The following is a 9613-nucleotide window of genomic DNA, read 5'->3' as shown; positions in this document are numbered from 1 at the left end:
AGTTATTGGGCTCACATTGGTTTATAAAATTATATAGGTTTCAGGTATATAATTCAGGCAACCATCAAATCATAACAAGGTCCAATGACACAATTCTTGTGTCACTTGCTCAACTGGAACCACAATATTTAGAAACTAAAAATCATGAAAAAAATTGAAGGCCATTTATAGGACCTCAAATTTTGTAGATTATATTTCCTAAAATTAAATTGCAAATTGTATGTCTATTCAAAATAATTTTCTTCCATTTTATACAAAAAGGCAAATCATTTGCTTAGCACAAATCTTATTATGGACACTTGCCCTGGCCATAAAATTTTTGGGGGTTCCAGTCAAAGGGAAGACTGTGACAGAGACTACCGGGCCCCTCAAACATTCCATCTGCTTCCCCACATTTCTCTCCCCCACCAGGAATAGAGGCAAGAAAACTAGTTCTGACTAATGCGCTCTGATGAGTGAGTGCAGTGTGCCACTTCCACTCCAAAGCATAGATAAATTGGAGTGCCATTCTTCATCTATTTATTCTTCTGCTCTATCAACCACGCTACTGACATTCTAAATGCTGGGGTCTTCATCACAGCGGCTCCGTTGGTGTCTATGTCACTGTGGAATGGAACATACATCCCTCATCACACACACACAACACACACACTGAGATCTGAGGTTGTTAACAAACTATAATCTTGTTACTGTAATATGTTTTCCAAGACCACATTAATGTTACACTACAAATTCCTATATATTGATTGCTGTTTCAAAATAAAAACTCAAGAGATATTTTCCCAGGTATGTTCCACAACTGAACATGAACTAGTGTGTTTCACAATCCTATGGCTGTTTTTGGATGATGAGATCATGGTATTATCAGTGAATACTTTGGAATTATTGCTTTCTTTATTATAAGCTTAAATGAATTTCTTCATAAATAATTTTATTAACTATAATAGAGTGATATAGGTTATTCAGCATTTACATGGACAATGGTTGTGGAAAAAATATCATGGGTAGAGAAAATATTTCAAATCCATAAAAAAAAACATTTTCCTTACTGACACTGCCATACCATATCTGAGGGTTGTATTAATTTGCACTAATGTGGAAACCACCTTTAAAACTGCAACTTTAAACAGAGTCACTGACTAATTCTATTGATAACAATCTACTGTCATTCCTAAGACAACCTTTTTACTGATGACTTTGAGATTTTTAGTTCAGAGTCTCTTCTTACCCCCAGTGTCATCATCCTGACACATTCTCATCACCACCTATTCTTTTAACATGTTTATATTCTCAGTTTCACCATTCTGTTTCACCCACAAGTAAATTGGTATTACAGTTATCCCTCACCTATCCAGTAGTTAGTTCCAGAGACCCCTACCATAGGTGAAAATCCACGAAGTAGTGGCATTGTATTTATTTTATTATTTATATATATTTTAAGGCTTTATAAACCCTTCCCACACTCCTGTAAACCTTTCCCACTCTCTTATTAACCTTTCCCACACTCTCACAAATATTTCATATGCCCTTAAACACTTTTTACACTCTTAAACCTACATAATTTTAACAACATATAAAATTCTATATGGGTACTCACCAGTGAGGTATACAGTCATCCCTCGCTATATCGTGGTTCACTTATTGCAGCTTCACTGTATCACGGGTTTAATACCCTCAACTGTACTTAAAAATGTTAAAGTCAAACAATCATTTTGACACAATAGCTTTTCTTTCATGTTATTTCCATAACTCTGTAATTTTATATTAGTGGGCCTCCAGTCCCCACACCACACAGCCTGCATTCTCATTACATGGAAGTCCCACTTGGCTTGTCACTTTCCTTCTCACCCAGTTAGAGCTTCAACCAGGAGAATGTGGACCAGTTTATTTCCAATGTTTCTATCTCTTGTATCAGGAAACAAAACAAAATAAAACAAACAAACTCATTTATGGAATAATATAATTATCTGATGTATGTCCTCCTATGCTTGGGCTATAATGTGTTATTAAAGAAAATGACAAAACAAACAGGTAGAGATATCTCTATAAGACTCATGGTCACATGTTTCTGTGTATTTAATGCAACCTAGAAGTTATTTTTAATCTCAATTAATTTTTTAAATATTTTAAAATTTATCAGGGTGATATTGGCTAATAAAATTAATGGCTTCCAAGAAAGCCAGTTCTACTAGAGGTTATTTCAAACTGTTTCAGTTCTTCTCAGACTTCTGAAAACAAAATCACCACTCTTAATTTTGTGCTCTCCTACATCTATATGTAATTTGATTCAAATACCTTCATATATTCCCACCATAGATGCTTTTTGCACGTGACAACAAATTATTTCAAAACCAATATCTGAACTTTTGATGAGAGGCACTAATAAGAGCTAATTATAACTCTCATACCTTATTTGAGGCAGTTTGATTGACAGTTTCCTGTGTATTTCAGTGGCAGCATAAAACAATGAAGTATAATTGTGATGAGAAGATCTTTCCTGTAAGAATTTCTAAAAGGTACATACATGGTTCATTGCAGTATGTACAACCTTTGGTGGTAGTGATATATTTCTCATTGTGTCTGGCTAAATAAATAAAGATTTTTTTCTATAAGAGGAAAGAAAATTTAGTGATTTTGATGAATGTAAGGCTTCAGAACTGTAAAGGGAAATTTTATTGCTCTTGGAACAATAGCTAGGTAGAGTAAATATTTGTGCTGGGGAGATAGCATAGTCTTTGGAGGTAAATGGTTTGAGTTAGAATACTGTTTCCACTTAAATATCTTTGGATTAGTTCACTCCTTGAACTTCAGTATAATCATTTTTTAAAACGAATTAATTACATCTTCCTCCATAAGACCGCCCTTAGCAATTAAACAAATTTACATGTGCAAAGCCCCTTGTACACAGTTAATGTTCTATATATGAGTTTTGTTTTTTGTTTGTTTGTTTGTTTTTAAGTGCAGGTAAAGGTTAAAATAAAAATGTCAAAGTTAAATAATTAAAACATGTTAACTTGGGCCAATATCTTAATTGCAGATCTGACTACCTATATGCTCTGAAGAAAATTAAGGCAGATTCTACAACACTCCTTACTAACATTCCCATCTTCTATCAGCTGAGTAGAAAGAAAAATTCCACAGGTAGAGCACCCTATCAGACACAGATGGGCAACAGTGTTAAGATAGCATTTATTCTGAGCAAATTCAAATCGAAACAAGAACATTTACTATAGGAAATTTATAAACTGTGGCAAAGCATAAAGATTATTATTTAAATTCCTTGTAAACACTTCACCCAGTAATAATAACTAACATTTATTTTATATTTTAAAATGTATTTTAAGCATGTATTTATTGGATATTCATCTAAGAACTAGTAAAAGCTATGTGATATTTGAATGTACTACAATTTACTAAAGTACTGTGTTGAAAAATCCAGGTTTTTTATTGTTTGTGACACTAATAAATAACAAATAATTTCTGATGATCTTTGACAATTGATCCTAAGTAAAAATTATTGGGCTAAAAAGTTTGAAAGTTTGAGTATTTTTACACCTTTTGCTTTGCTTTGCATTAACAAACCACAGCTTTTGGCAAAATGAAAAGCAGTGTGTGTGTGTATGTGAGAGAGAGAGAGAGGGGTGGGGGGAGGAAGAGGGAGGGAGAGGGAGAGAGAGAGGGAGGGACAAAGGGAGGGACAGAGGGAGGGAAAGAGAGAATTGGGGAGGCCAATTTTATTCAGAAAAATAGGGAGGGGAGGCAAGGCATGCATGTTCCTCAGCTGCAGCACTTTGAAACGCTTGCAAAGGGGCCTGAGCCTATGTGCCAGCACAGGCTGCACTAAGACGAGCTGGTTTCAGAGGCCATGTCTGCCACCATCCAGCGTGAGTTTCAAGAGTTGGGTGCTCAGAATCATTGGCAGCAGCTGTACTTGAAGATCACAGTTGTGTGAAAATGAAAAAAGCTGAAAATGATTATATGAATGCCAGCTTAGCTGACATAAAAGAGGCGCAAAAAAGTTACCTCCTAACACACGGTCCACTTCCTGGTACAGGCTGTCATTTCTGATTCTTGGTTTGGCAGCAAAAGACGAAAGCAGTTGTCATACTAAACCGAGTTGTGGAGAAAACACTGGTTAAATGTGCACAGTACTGGCCAACAAAACATGACTGAGAGACATGGTTTAAAGAAACAGGAGTCAGTGTGGAGTTCTTGTCAGAGATGTGAAGTCATATTACACAGGACATCTACTGCACTTAGAAGACGTCAGTAGTGGTGAATCCAGAACAATATCTCACTTTCATTATACCACCTCGATCCAGATTTGGGAGTCCCTGGATCACCAGGTTCATTTCTCAGTTTCTTGAAGTGAAAGACTCTGGTTCCTTGAATGCTGAACATGGGCCTGCAGTGATCTACGGTAGTGCAGGCATTGGTTGGCCGGGCACCTTTTCTCTAGTAGGTAACTGTCTTGTTCCGATGGAGAAAACGTGATATGAACACTGAACAACTGTTACTGAATATGAGAAAATATCAAATGGGACTTATTCAGACACCAGATCAACTCATATTTGATATATGAATATAACAGAAGGAGAAAAGTTTATAAAGGGAAATTCAAATAGACAGAAATGGTGGAAAGAACTTTCTAAAGACTTATGTCCTCTGTTAACCAAAATAATGACTGAAAAAATACAATGGGAACAGGATAGGGTTAGAAGAAGAAAAACTGACAGGTGACAGGACTATCCTCCAAAATGCAAGACAGTAGAGAGGAGAACAGTGAGAGTGTTCTACAGAAACAAATTTGAGACGACAGAAAAGCTAACATAGCTCAGAATGTGCAGCAGATGAAACAGAGGCCAACTGAGACTGAAAGAAAAAGAAAAAGGTGGTTGTATTGGCAGCCTATTTTCGCTAAGATGGGGTTTGTGTCAGTCATTTTGGTTGGTGCTTTAGTTGACTGGACACTGTTTTTTCATCAAAGTGTCCTAGAAAATAAAAACAAGTTTGCCCAGCAAGATTCTGCACTAATAGCTGATGGTGTTCCATTAAATCACAAGGGTTTTTCTGTTAGCAAACTCCTCATACCCCCCAAACAGAGCATTAAAATAGTCATCAACCAGCTAGATATACATTCAATCCTCAGCCCAACATCTCAGGGTGCTGCCCCCAAATTGTAAATGGAAATCTAAAATGAAGACCTTAATTCCTGTTAAAAACTGGTACATTTTACAGTTGTATTCATATATGTTAAACATAATAATAATACTTCACCTGACCAGATTGAGAGATATCCTTTATCATGAGCTTTGTTTTTGTGGCTATCTGGGTATTAACCTTCACTTGATACAAACAATAAACATTGTGGTTTCATCCACATTATTACTAAAAAGAAAATGACCTTTTAATAATGCATACAGTCCTAGCCTGGTGGCTCAGTTGGTTGGAGCATCCTCTCATACACTAAAAGTTTGCAGGTTCAATTCCTGGTCAGGGCACATACCTAAGTTGTGGTTCAGTTCCTAATCAGGAAATGTAGGGGAGGCAACTGAACAATGTTTCTCTCTCTCTCTCTCTCTCTGCCCCTCTCCTCTCTCGCTCGCTCTCTCTCAAATCTATTTTTTAAAATATTCTCAAATGAGCATTAAAAAATAAAATAAAAACTTAAAAAATGTGTATAATGTATAATGTACTATGGATATAAGCATTTCATTAATAATTTATATTCTTAACCATTTCAGGATATATATACTTTATAAGTACCTATTCAATCTTAGTTAAATGTACTTTCTTAAAAAGCTCTATTTGAAAAATCTGCTACCATAAAAAAATTAAAGGATGTTAAGATTTTAAAGAACATGTTGAAATGTAGTGAACCATAGAAGAGACTGGGAGAACCCAGAGAAAATATTTTGGCTGCTCAGAGGCAGCCTACTCGGTTCAAGAACAGACTCATAAACCATATCACAATAAAGCAGCTGTACTGAAGAGCTTTTCTTATGTTCATTAGTCATCTTCTGTTAAACTTTTTTCCCTTCATCGCTTCTATAGACAAACATACATCCTCTTTTTACTCTTTAGTATTTATAAAAATAAAATGTGCACAATAGATGGAACCAATGGTCTGTTTGATAAAGGCCGCGAGCTCTAATCAAAAGAGGTACACAGCACGACACAAAGTTGGCTGTGCATGGGTTCCGGTACTGAGGGGCACAGTATGTCTCACTTCGTTCTCAGTTATCAGGGAGCTAGGGAATTTCCAAATATCACTTCCTCTAGCAAACTCTTCTTTTTTAGTAAAATAATCCATTTTCTATACACTTAGAGAGCAAGATTTTTATTCTATGACTGCTACTTTTACCATGTGTTTTTTTCTCTTGATTATTTCTACCTCCAATTTTTTTTATGGTAACGATTATTGAGACCTTCCCACTGGTCAAAAATGATGGACCTTCCATGTCCAAACTTTTTTATTGTCATGTCAGGAACTAGTTCAGTGCTAAGCACATAGATTAATAATGCTCAGAATTACTTGAATAAAGAGATAAAAGGATAATGCAATGATGCAATGATAAAACTTTCAAGTAGAGCATTGTATCAATTGCTCCAAATTACAGGGGTACTTTACCCCAAAGTGTTCCCCTGAAGGTTCACAGGTGTGCCTGAACATAGGGCAGATCCCATTGTGCTCTACAAATAGCATCCTTGATTACACATTCCTTAATATGAGTGAGATGGGGATGCAGTATTAAATTTGGAAAATTTCTAGCGCACGATCATATCATTGAATGTGAAGAATTTTATGTGTAGCTTACTCAAGTTCTGAGTTTGAAGAGGTATTATCAAATACTGCCTTCCAGTGAGTGTGACAGTGTGTTGGACCTTACACATAAACTTTAAGAGACAGGATCTCTACCCAGCCTATCTACGAAGGATTTCATACTCTGTCTTAATAGGAAGTCTCCTCATTTGAAAAGAGCATGTTTCATGGCACATGCTGCCACAGCAAGTAAAATTGTGTTTGTGCTACCAGAGGTAAGTACTGCTTTCGTGATATTCAAGTTACCAATACTAATTTTATGTTGTGAAATTTGATAGCTTTTTCAGCTGGATGAAGCTGTGTAATTACTATTGCACAGAGCTATTGGCTTAGAAAATAGTAAAGTAGGGAGAAATATAGCAGATGCTTTATATTTTGTTCACAGCTGGGAGGTGGGCAATAATATGAACATAAAGTTAAGAAACAAGGGGGTTCTAGTCATTAAAAATATTTTTTACTTTAGTTATCTAACCTAACTGAAATTCAGACTCTTATCTGTAAGATAAGACTATTCTTACCTAAATATTATCTAAGTTTCCTTTTATTTCTAACATGCTATTTTTATACAAAGAAGGAGCCGGATGTATCCAATTCTCCCCTGAACTCTACTCATTTCTATTATCTAAGAGAAACCTGGAATTTACCTGAATAAATGTCGAAGCATCCAGTTAATATGAATGATATCTATTCTACTATGGTTTGTTTTGAAGCATACAACATATCTTGATTAGGATGTTATCTCTACTAAAATGTGTCCTTTCTGAGCCATTATTCTCTATCTCATTTCATCTGAATCTTATCCATCTAGGTTTCTGTTGCTGGTAATTAGAATACTCCCACGGGCTCACGGCTCTTTGTTCCTATCAGCACTCTCTACTTCAGAACAAAACAAAAAGGAGAGAGGCAAGAGTCGGCATTCTTCTGACCTCACCACATGAGCCTTAAACATGTATTCAACATTAAATTACAGCTAGATCCATTTTGTTTATTTAGCATATTGATTTAAAGTTTTTGCCTATGAATATTGTCAGGCAGAAATAAAGCTTCCATTTCTCCTTTTCCAGATGGTTCATTTACTGTACTGATTTGTTTCTCTAATCTTTATTATCTCTCTGGTTTCTGAAGGTATTTAGCATTGGAACCCCTGGCTTAGAGATTGGATGTATTTATTTATTTACATGTTTGAATCAGATTTGCTTGGTTTTGCTTTAGTTTTAATTATCTTGGCAGTCACTTTCTGCCACCCTGTATGGTAATAAAATTTCTGGCCTGAAACTTAAGCAACTGAACACAGGGAACCCCCAGCACTCTCTGCTCAAAGTGTTGCTTTCCAAAATAAGGGGTAGATACCGCAAAAACAGAGGCAGAATTCTATATTTTGAAAGTAACCTGCCAAGCACAGACAAAATATAAAGTCATTTTCTGCCTTCCCAATATAAAATGTTTAAGCTATGAAACCTAAGATCATTTAACGTAAAAATAGCCTGGTTGGGGCTTCCAGCTGTGCACGGGAATCACTACACAGTGTTGATCCAATAAAGGAAAAATATCCACCCGATTTGGTAAAACATCAAATGTTGACAGTGTGATGTATAATTCATTCGCTTTCATCTCTCATCACCGTCAAGCATATAAGGGCAGAAAAGTTTATAACAGATGAGCATGTCAATGAATTAATAAATCTTTTTTGTTTAATCTCAAGAGAATTATAAATTCACCACATAATAAATCCTGAATCAGGGAAACTAGAGGAGAAACATATGCAAGTTGTTTTCCTCAATGAGGAGAGAATCTGTACATTACCAATATTTCCAGCATATACTCAGAAACACAGAATTAACACTTAGCGCACTTTGAAAGTAATATGATTATCTGGATTTTTTCTGGACTTAGTTGGCTTTTCCTTCCATGATGTTTAGAGAGGATTGCCATACACAAGTGGTGGGTGAATTCCAGGCCCTCTGAATCACAAAAGTATAGCTCAAGGGAGCCACCTGCTGCTGGAGGAACAGCCAGGGCAGAGAAAACTATAAAATTAGCCATCAATTTAATATTTTTGTCAGGTCACACAAAAATACTACTGTGACTGTGTTAAGAAATAATCAAAAAACATAAATAATAATGAAGTTTTAAACTCTTTGAGTTGCTTCTATCTCAGCATTTTTTGAGGAACTTACCAAAAGCATCAATTACTGAATAAGAAATGTGCGGAATGGTCCTCAATTCTATATTTCAGTACTGGACTCTATTTCCATTTCATTCTATTACAGAAAGTTTTCGGTGCCTGTCATGCCAAGGAGAAAACACAAAACAAGCAGGAGGTGAAATTTATATCCCAAAGCAAGGGTTTGAAGTTTTGGCTGGTATAATGGCATTGGCAAGCTACACTTGGAGCAAAGACCAGTCCTGGGACTATCGATTTTATCTTTGTTGCCAATAGCTCCCATCTGTAGAATGGACTAGATTTCAAATCCATGATAGCCTATAATTTTCACAACAATCAATTAGTTCTCCCTTTATATCTCAAAAAACTGAAGCACACAAAGGAGAAGCACCTTATGGTTATATTGTTACTTTCAGCCAGCTCCTGAGTGGGAATGCAGGATTCCTGATTTTTTCTTCAGATGTGTTTATATGCCACTATGACCACCAGATTTGTTTAAATTAAATATCCATTAACCACATTTGACCTGTAGGATTGTGGGTACAGAGATGTCAAGAAATGAATTTAGATGCGTGGTATGCAACCCTACGAAAAGGGAGCCCTAAGCACCGTGGGGCAGTGAGAGC

The 9613-nt window shown here is 36.0% G+C and overlaps 1 pseudogene; it reads left to right on the top strand.

Moving 5' to 3' along the window:
* Positions 1-3865: 3865 nt before the first annotated feature.
* Positions 3866-4871, top strand: LOC114494984 (annotated as a pseudogene).
* The last annotated feature ends 4742 nt before the right edge of the window (positions 4872-9613 follow it).

Source organism: Phyllostomus discolor, chromosome 4, assembly GCF_004126475.2.
Source record: "Phyllostomus discolor isolate MPI-MPIP mPhyDis1 chromosome 4, mPhyDis1.pri.v3, whole genome shotgun sequence".
Lineage (NCBI taxonomy): Eukaryota > Metazoa > Chordata > Mammalia > Chiroptera > Phyllostomidae > Phyllostomus > Phyllostomus discolor.
The sequence above is the reverse complement of the archived record's forward strand: the minus strand, read 5'-3'. Positions and strand labels throughout refer to the sequence as shown.